This window comes from Lemur catta, chromosome 3 (assembly GCF_020740605.2).
Source record: "Lemur catta isolate mLemCat1 chromosome 3, mLemCat1.pri, whole genome shotgun sequence".
Classification (NCBI taxonomy): Eukaryota; Metazoa; Chordata; class Mammalia; order Primates; family Lemuridae; genus Lemur; species Lemur catta.
The window spans coordinates 74,521,503-74,531,731 of record NC_059130.1 but is presented as its reverse complement, the minus strand read 5'-3'; the positions used below and the strand labels follow the sequence as shown (position 1 = coordinate 74,531,731).

At 41.5% G+C, this 10,229-nt stretch overlaps 1 non-coding gene across 1 annotated transcript; it reads right to left on the bottom strand.

Annotated features, from left to right (window-relative positions):
- Positions 1-2,247: 2,247 nt before the first annotated feature.
- Positions 2,248-2,355, bottom strand: LOC123636152. Its single transcript, XR_006734361.1, has one exon. It is a non-coding gene; the product is annotated as a U6 spliceosomal RNA (small nuclear RNA).
- Positions 2,356-10,229: the final 7,874 nt, after the last annotated feature.

Genomic DNA, 10,229 nt, shown 5'->3' with positions numbered 1-10,229 from the left:
CTTACTGTAGGCAAAGGTGCTGGTTATATTGAATTCTATAAGAAAACCAGAAAAGTACTCTAGTCTCAAGGAACTCACAGTCTAGTGAAGTAATGAGATATGTACATTGATACATATCATCCAAAGCAGAAAATGCCCAGCAACATAAAAGAGGTCCAGAAAACTGTTATAGGAGTTCAAAGGATACAAATCTCTGGAGAATACATAGCGATAGAGTGTAGAAAAGGTTGGATGCTCTCTGATCAGAAGCTAGCATTGTATTTTTCAACAGCACAGAAATACTTGATTGATTGAATATTGAATATAATTCTGCTAGGTGCAGCAGAGAATACAAAGATGTAGCTTATGGAAACACTTGTTTTTAAGAGGTTTATAATCTATAGGGAAATCATGATAAGCACTTTTTTTTTTTTTTTTTGAGACAGAGTCTCACTCTGTTGCCCTGGTTAGAGTGCCGTGGCGTCAGCCTAGCTCACAGCAACCTCAGACTCCTGGGCTCAAGCAATCCTACTGCCTCAGCCTCCCGAGTAGCTGGAACTACAGGCATGTGCCACCATGCCCGGCTAATTTTTTCTATGTATTTTTAGTTGTCCAGCTAATTTCTTTCTATTTTTTTAGTAGAGATGGGGTCTTGCTCTTGCTCAGGCTGGTCTCGAACTCCTGAGCTCAAATGATCCACCCGCCTCAGCCTCCCAGAGTGCTAGGATTACAGGCGTGAGCCACCGCACCTGGCCATAAGCATATTTTCTAAAAAACATAAACACATTCATTCCTTTAATGTTATTTATTGAATGCCTGTCATGTACCTGGCACTGTGTTTGGTCCCAAGGCTACAAAAGTGAAAAAGCATCTGCCTTCAAGGATGTGCACAATTTAGGGGGGATACCTGATACCTGTAATCCTGGGTGATAAGTGATAATGGGGTATATCCAAGACCTAAGTGTTCCTGTGGTCAGAGAACATTTGCCAGGTTCAGTGAGACCTGAAAGATGAAGAGATTTGCCAGGTGAACGTGAAGGGCATTTATTGCAGGAGGCAGAACTACAGCTCAGAAGGGTACAGATTCAAGGCATGTTTGAGCCTCGCCTCTGGGGGACAACAAGACTTACACAGGGCTTGCTAGATGCTGAACACTAAGCATTTTACCTACAGCAACTCATTAATGCTCACAACTCTGTGGAAGTAACTGCTATTATTATCCCCATTTTGAAGGTGAAAAGACTGATGTACCGGGAAATCCATTTGCTCAGAATCATATTGCTAGTAAGTGGCAAGACCAGGATGCAAACATGTTCTCCAATGATGGGTGATGAAGTGGGAAAGATAGTAGGAACCAGAGCATTCTTTTCCTGCAAGCCAAGCTTTTCTCCGCTGGGTGACAGAAAGCCATTGAAAAGTCACTGGTAGAGCTAAGAGACGAGACAGGGTGCTGTCACCACCATGAGAGAGTCAAGGATAAGATGATACTGTAGCTCACACAGTCCTAACATGAGGACGGAAACTAGTAGCTAGGAGAAATTTGGTTCACACAATGTTGAACAACTTTTAAAAAAATCAATTGTAAACATTTAAACATGGGTAAATTTCTTAGCAAAATTCTGATTTTTATTGTCTTGAAAACTTCCTGTATGTGGTGACAATGGGTCCACATTCTGCATGGAGGTAATTGGCTGGAGCTGAAAGGAGGTCCCTCTCCTTTAGGAATTCCCGTTTGCCACAGACCTCACCTCTCCCTATTATCTAGCTTGCTGGACTCAGGTAGGTTCCTTCCCTAATCCTTTTAGGCATCTGTGGTCCACCCTTCACCGCCACCCCCAACAACGAACATCTCTCAGTCTGAGGCTCAGAATCTTCCTGTGTAAAATGAAGTGTTTTACACTGTCAGAATTTCTCACACTCTTTGGATGATAATAAGGCCTTGTAATGCTTATTAAAAATACAGCTTCAAGACTCCTTCCTGGGAGCTTTCCATTAAGTGAGGCTGGGATAAGGCTAGTAATTTCACTTTCTTTCTTTCTTTTTTTTTTAAGAGACAGCGTCTCTCTCTGACACCCATGCTAGAGTGCAGTGATCCAATCATAGGTCACTGTAACCTCAAATTTCTGGGCTCAAGTGATTCTCCCACCTTAGCCTCCTGAGTAGCTGGGACTACAGGTGTGAGCCACCACACCCAGCTAATTTTTCTATTTTTTTGTAGAGACAGTGTCACTGTGTTGCCCAGGCCAGAGAATTGATTTATCTTTTGTTTTATTATTATTATTTTTATTTTTTTATCATGTCATCCTTGTGCAGGGGCCATGCTAATCTTCTCTGTATCGTTCCAATTTTTAGTATATGTGCTGCCGAAGCGAGCACCAGAGAATTTATTTTTTAAGCAAGTACTTTAGGTAATTCTTACTATAAAGGAAGTTCAAGAAAGACTGCATGTTCTCTTGGGGTTCTTCCAGCTGAAGATTCGGCAGAGCCACTCTTTACAAATCTCAGGGGTTAGGGAGGGAGAAGCTTCCACTACATACATGATCAGTTCCCAGTCTCTCTTGATGTCAGCCCATCAGGAGGAATGCAGATGTCTCTGCAAATGTTGCAGGGATTCCCAGGGAAGAGGTGTACCAGAACCATTTGCTACCTGGGGACAGAGTTAGAATTTATTAGTTAACTAAGGTGCAAGAACCACAAGAGGTGAGACAGTCCACAAACAGAATTGTACTTACCTCTCAGAATTGAACTGACAGATCAACAGATCTCTTATGAGCTACACACAGTGCCCTGAACTTTGAAGACCAGGAAGAAGCTCATCAGCATGATAAAAACAACCTGTTATTGTTATACTAGGAGTATTGCTAGTGTCAGGCACGTAATAGGTGCTGGGAAGTAGGATTTCTATTTTTCTTATATCCACTAGCATTTTCTTCCTTACAATGGGCTTTCACATTTATTAATTCATTTGATTCCCTGCTAAGCAACGGAGTCTCACCGAGGTTAAGGAATATCTCCAGGGTTCCATGGCAAGGAAGTAGAAGAATCAGAATTTACTGCAAACTCAGTTCTCTTTATACTAGAGCTGTCTCTCAAAGAGGCCAACTGCAAAGCAGAGATTAGCCTGAGGTAGAATGAAACTAATTGAATCTAATCTCTTACTTATCCATTAAGTGAGACAGAGCCTCAGGAAAACGAAAAGCTAGGAGGAGAGATTTCTAAGAATTGTTCTCTTTCATTTTAGAACTGGAAAAGTTCTAAGGATCACTGTAAAAGCGATCACTGTGTCCTTGTGTGCTTTTATTGCTAACATCTTTTTTAGAATTAAGGGCCTGAGATAGAATTTATGCAGAAAAGCAGCAAACTTTCTCAGTATCATCACTTAACACAGCATTATAGCACCATATTGTAATCTTACAACCAAGAAATGGCTCACCTGGAGAAGCGTCTTCTTATTTCATTCTGCTTCTTTGTGTAACTTTTAAGGACAGGACTGGCAAAAGATAAAGACTAAGAGCATAGCAGTTAAGACAGTGGGCCTTGAAAGTCAGAAAGACCTGGGCTCAGATCCTGGATCCTAGAATGGGGAAAAGTTAGTGTAACTTCTCTAAGCCTCAGTTATTTCTCCTGTAAAATGGAGAAAATAAACGAGGCTTATGTCATCGGGTGGTTGTGAAAGTTAAAGGAAACAATGCCTGGAAAGCACTTAGAAGCACTCACTGTATGTGACCTAATAACAATCACAGCTCCCACGAGTTGGTGATTTTCTATGTATATTTGTATATTTGTACATTTCTGTGTTTGCAAATTTGAGGGTTATATAAGTAGAAAAGAAAACTACAGTAAACTACATAGCCCAACATATCTGAGTACAGCTTGACACCATTCAATTAAATTATGTTCATTTTCATTAATCTAGTTTCCCCTCTCCATTTCCATTAACTTAATGTAGCTCTTTCTCTCTCATTTGGACTATCAGAACAATTTCTGTTCAAACTCAAGAGCTGAGCACATACTGTGTGCCAAGAATTGCGCTAGAGTTTGCTACATAAAGGTGATTATGGTACAGTTTCACCTGCAGTCCAGTATAGGAAGTACAGGAAGCTGACAGACACACCGATAATTTTCAAGTGTGGTGTCATGGCAAGTTTGGGCATGCACACTGTGTACATCTGTGTGTGTGTGTGTGTGTGTGTGTGTGTGCGCGCGCGCGCGTGCAGGGTGGAGGTCAGGAAGCCTTCCAGGAAAAGGTGATGTTTGATGTGAGTCTTGAAGCATGATTACAAGTTCATCAGGGAACAAGGGTGGTGCTCATGGGACTCTTCCAGTCTGTGTGTTTACTGTAGGATTAAGTGTTAAGGAAGGAATTGGAGAAAGGCAGGCTGAAAAGGTGGATAGAGACAGATCACAGGGGGACCCATGCCCTTCTCAAGAGCATGGACTTTGCCCTGAAGGCAGTGAAGAGGCTTTGAGGATTTTATCTAGAAAAAAGTTTTAAATTTGAGTGTTCCATGGTTCACAACTCTCAGATGGATTCAACTGCTCAGGGCACAGTGTGCTAGGAGGGATTTGAGGGGAGCATAATGTAAAGGGACAGCTAGTTATTGTTCTTGTCTATCCTGCTCTCCTCCCTCTTCCTCTGCTAACCTTCTTTGTTTTTTTTTTTTTTTTTCTCTCTCTCTTTTTTTTTTTTCTTGGACCATGGCTATTTAGCAAGCTAAGCTTCTTAACTGCCCTCACCCCAGCCACAAGAGTAGATTAGTCCTGTAGGCCTGGCCAATCTTCCTGGCCATGGTGATTGGTTCAGAGATAGACATGTGACTTCAGCTGGCCAATCAGAGACCTTCCTGAGACTTTTCTGCTGGAAGAGGGAATCTTTTCCGGAGTTGGGTTGATAGAAGTGTCTACCATTGCTGGCAGCCATCTTGCCTGTCACAGAGAATAAGTCTATACAAGATAAAAGGGCAGGGCCAGGCACAGTGGTGCGTGCCTAGCCTATGATCCCAGCTACTGGAGAGGCTGAGGTGGGAGGATTGCTTGAGCCCAGGAGTTCCAGTCCAACCTGGGCAACATAGCAAGACCTTGTTATCCCCCCGAAAAACCAAAGCAAAACAAAACAAACTAATAAATAGAAAAAAGGGCAGAGAAGAAATCTGGAAGCAGGGTTTCAGGATTCAGCTGTACCTGAAGTTGGGCTCATGGATTTTCAGTTATATGCTTAGTTTCATTTGCACCCAAAAATATGGTGGACTGAGGGATTTCTGGGATGTGGGACTTTCAATGCTAAAACTGAGACAATTGGTTATGTTAATGCCAGGGGCCAAACATAGAGACTGGAGTCTATGGGGATGACATGGGCCTGAACTGTTACAGTTGATGAAGAAAGTAGGAGATGGGTTTGAGAAGTATTTGGGAAATCAAATAGGCGAGACTTGGTGATCAGTATAAGGAATGAAGGGTAATTCTTGAATGCCTCTTAGGTTTCCAGCTCAGGTAATTTAGTGATAATAGGGAGGGGAGATGGGTTTAGTCTTGCACTCACTATGTTTGAGGTCCCTGGTGACTATATGTTAAAAATGTCCAGTAGGCAGTAGGATAGATAAATCTGATGCTTAGGCAAGAGATTGGGGCTGGATGTCTGGATCTGGGAATCCTCATCACATAACAGCTATGAGAGGGGAGTCAACTCCCCAAGAAGAGTGGGGAAAATGGAAAGAGCAGCAAAGGGCCAAGGATAGAAACTCAGGCCTGAGGGCGGAAATTTAGGGGACAGACGTAGGAAGAGGAGATAGAGGAGGGAAAAGGAGAGTCTAGTGTCCCAGAAGCTAGTGGTACAGAATGGTGAGTTTAATGCAAGAGAATGATTCACACTGTTAGAGGGATCCATGAAGCAGGGACTGAAAGGCTCCACTGAATTTGGAAGTTAGGAGTTCACTGGTCATTTTGCTTGGTGAGATCAGTTTCATTACCATGGTGGGAGTAATAGCCAGATTGTAGTCCCTTGGGAAGATGGGAGAAGGAAGGGAGACCCATTCATTGGAAAATTCTGGTAAAGACAGAGAGAAGAGGATAAGGGAATAGCTGGAGGGCTTGGCCTTGACAGGATTGGGGGATGGTGGGGAGGGGGGTGGGTGTTGCTTCTTAGCCTGCGAGTCTGATGGAATATATGTGGATCAATGTGATTAAGACACCCATCCATGTTTCTCCATCATACCATCTGAGTATCTTCCCATTGGATTCCCATTGGATGTGGGCAGAGAGAAGTTTCAAAAATTTAGGCCAGATGGCCCAATGTTTTTTTGAAGGAGAAGGCAGGATTACTTGCACAGTAGAAAGGAGATAAATAGGGTGTGAGGTTTAAGGAGGGTGACAAGGGTTTGGAAGAGAGGAATTGAACAAGGACCAATATAAGAATAGTGAAATACCACTGCCCCCCATACTACAGTTTATTCTCCTTGTTCATTCTAATTATCTTCGTGATAACAAAGGTTATCACGTCAAGATGTCAAGTCCCTATTCAAAAATCTCTATCAACTATGCCCCTCTCCTATATAATGATGTTTTGGCCCAACCTTCCTTCCCAGCCTCAACCACTTTCTGCTCCCCATACTTCTGTCACAGAGATCTCTGTTGCCATGACACCCCAGGCTTCTTTAGAACCTAGGGCTTTGCGTCCACTATTTTCACTGCTGACAATACCTTTACCCCATTCTTTACCAACAAACTCCTGCTCATCCTTAAAAGCCCAACTGATAGGTTGCCTCCTCTGTGAAACCTTTTCTGACTCATTCAGGCAGAGCAACTTCCTATAATAGCATTTAACACATTGCATAGTAATGTATGTTTACCTCCTACTCCCATCCCCCACTACCCCCACCCCCACTATCCTGGAAGATCTTTTGTCTTTCTGAGGTTTATCCTACCACAGTGCTAATCGGAGCTACTCACTCCCAGTAGGAGCTCAACAAGTGAATGAAATCCTCTTTGACCTGCTTCTATTAAAAAAAAATGCCCTGTCATTCACATTTAACGTTTGAGTGGGGTATTTTTCTTTTTTTATATAGTTATGTTTTATGTACTCATAAGGTGTCGTTTGACAAAGTTTGTCGAAGAACTTTGCTCATTTAATTTTATTAGTTGTAGGCAGTCAATATTCAAAATACCTTTCTACAATTCATTTTTCCTTAAAAATTCTTTCCAGTCCTGCTGATGAGTCAGTAGCTGAAGTATCGGGAAGTGATTCTTTAAATATCTTTTAAATACCTGTAATTATACACAGCAAACCCACATACCCTTCTCTGACTCCATACCCTGGACTTTGGTTTTTCCCCTCCTGATTTCCAATTCAAGGAGGGAAATGCAGAATGACTTGGAGATGGCAGGAGGGTTGCTCTCCTTTCTCAGATTTATATAAAATTTAAAGCTAGGGGAAACATTAAAAATAAAAATAACCTAGCCTAAACCCTTTTTTTTTTTTTTTCTTTTTGAGACAGAGTCTTGCTCTGTCACCCGGGCTAGATGCAGTGGTGTCATCATAGCTCACTGCAACCTCAAACTCCTGGGCTCAAGCGATCCTCCTGCCCCAGCCTATCGAGTAGCTGGGACTTCAGGTGCATGCCACCAAGGCTGGCTAATTTTTCTATTTTGTGTAGAGACAGGTCTCACTATGTTGCTCAGGCTGGTCTCAAACTCCTGGTCTCAAGGGATCCTCCTACCTTGAAGGCTCCCCAAAGTGCTGGGATTATAGCTGTGAGCCACTGCACCCAGCTTAAATCCTTTCTTTTTTTAATAGATGAGGGAACAGACTAGAAGTCATAAGTGTTCTAAGGTCACATGACAAATTAGTGGCAAACAGACCAGAACATACATGTCCTGATTCCAAGGTATGTATTCTTTTTCTTACATTATCTGGCTACCATGGAAAATGCAGTTTTTTTTTTTTTTTTAAAGCATATCAAATGCACTTCTGGATCTCTTCAAGCTTCTATTTCCTCATATGCAAAGTAGGGATAATAATAGTAGTTATCTCCTGGATTTGTTGTGAGAATTAAAAGAATAAATACAAAATGCAAAGAATAATACCTGGTAATAGCAAATACCTGTAATATACCACTGTTTATTTGCATTATTAAGGCCCAGGATATTATATTTTTGGCTACTGAAGAACTTATTTGCTTACCTTACTTGATTAATTTTAAAATTCCCAAAGTATTGTCTTTTTTTTTTTTTTAACCTCCTATTCAAACCATGTTACAAATATGAAAACTGTCCATGGGCTGTAGAATCTAGATGACCTAGGTATATGCATTTAGGATTTGTAGTTTTAGTTGTAGAATCTAGCATAACCTTCTTAACTTTTCTGGGGCTCAGTGTTCTCATCTGTAAAGTGGGGTTAAATTATATCTACTTTCCTTTAAAGAGTTTTTGTGAGGCTTAAATGGGAGAACACATGCAAAATGCCCACCCTGGTGTCTGGAGTTCAATGTTGGGTCCCTCCTTTCCCCAGTACCTTGTGCAGATGTCTATAAATACTCACAGATGTTCTATGGCCTATATTGAAAGGTATATATTTCATTGATGTCAGATCTAAAAGGTTTATTTAGAACAAAGCACTTCTAATGCATTGGCCATGGGAAAATATTTCAAAGTTAAAAGTAGAAATATGAACCTGACTGCTTTACGTAGATAAATCTCACAGTGAGATTCTCAAAGGGGATGCTTGTCTGCTGACATAGTGTAAGCCTTCTTGACAATTTTTGCCATATCCAAGTAGAAGCTGTGCTGTTGCATACTTCCATGTAGAAAAATACAAATTGGCTCTAGCATAACCTTCTTAACTTCTCTGGGCTTCACTTTTCTCATCTGTAAAATGGGGTTAAATTACATCTACTTTTAGTTTAAACTTATTTTAGTTTACTTCTACTTTAAATTTATTTTAGCAGGAAACTTTATACCACAAGGTGCTAGTTCTAGTTTTCTTAATACATATAAATAACTATACAATTAGTAAGATACCTAAATCTCACATGCTAACCTTTACTTAAAGTTGTCCTTATCTTGATCCCAGGGGACATTAATGACCAAGTCTGTCAGCGCCTGGCTCAGAGGAGGTAGCACTGCTCATATTTGTTCAGGGAGTGACAGCGTTAGGCCTACCCCAGTACACAAACTTACAGATCCACAAGGCCCTTATGATGTCAGATGGTTAACATCCTCTGTTAGGATCAGATTTAAGGTCTTTTAGTGGATGAAGCCCTCCTATCACTAAACAGGGTGTGTGTGTGGAGGGGTGAGGGGTGATTGGCTTTAGAGATTAAAAGTAGCAACTCGCACACAGATGTCTCAGCTGTGAATTTGCTAGACTTCTAAACCTGGCATCTTACCATTATGGATCTCAACCATTTCAATTACTTGCTTTCATCATTGAACAGATCGTTCAGGAGAATTCAGAGGGTATAGGCACGCTTCATATGTAAAATTAATTCTCAGTGCCTAAAACTTCACTATTAACTTCCATTGCTTTGTGCTAAGCATTGCTCTCTCCAGACTTCTATTTTATAGTGCCAAAAGACTTCTGTAGACCAATGCATTAAGTCATCAGCACTTTAGCATGAATTTGCTTGGACTGCATTTTCCTCCAGGGTAGAGAAATATTGGTTTCTGAAAAAACTGATAGTTGAGGTGAGGGTTCCATAGCCTAACTGCACATTTGCCCAGGGCTGCCCTAAAGTTAAATGGCCTTAGTAGGTTTGAATGACTCAGATAAGGAGATAGTAATTGGGGCCAGAGGGCTCATGTGAAGGCAAAGGTTATTTGTCACTTACAGGGGCGAAGGGGTAGAGTAGCAAGAAGGGCCATAATCTGAAAACAAGCCAAAGGCACTAGCCACACCAGGCTGTGCAAAGATGGTCAGTTGACGGTGGGACCAGATTCTACAAACGTGGTCGGAGCTGTGCTAGGAAAGATTGTAAACCTGGGCATACGGAGTGAGGGACACATCTGCAAGATTTTCTACCTGGCCCTAAAATAAGGCTTATAGAGCCCCAAATTAAAAGGCTTGGCTTGAATACTCATGTGTTTATGCATAACTGACCATCCTGCCAAGGAAAAACTGATCATGGCCCACATCCAGAGGAGCCTAAAGGCCGGGTGACATGCGTTTCCACACAAAGCTCCCACCACTCCCTGCAGGCTCTAGCTTCTTTTTCTTTCCTTCTCTTTTCTTTAAATTTTTTTTTTTTTTTGGACAGTCT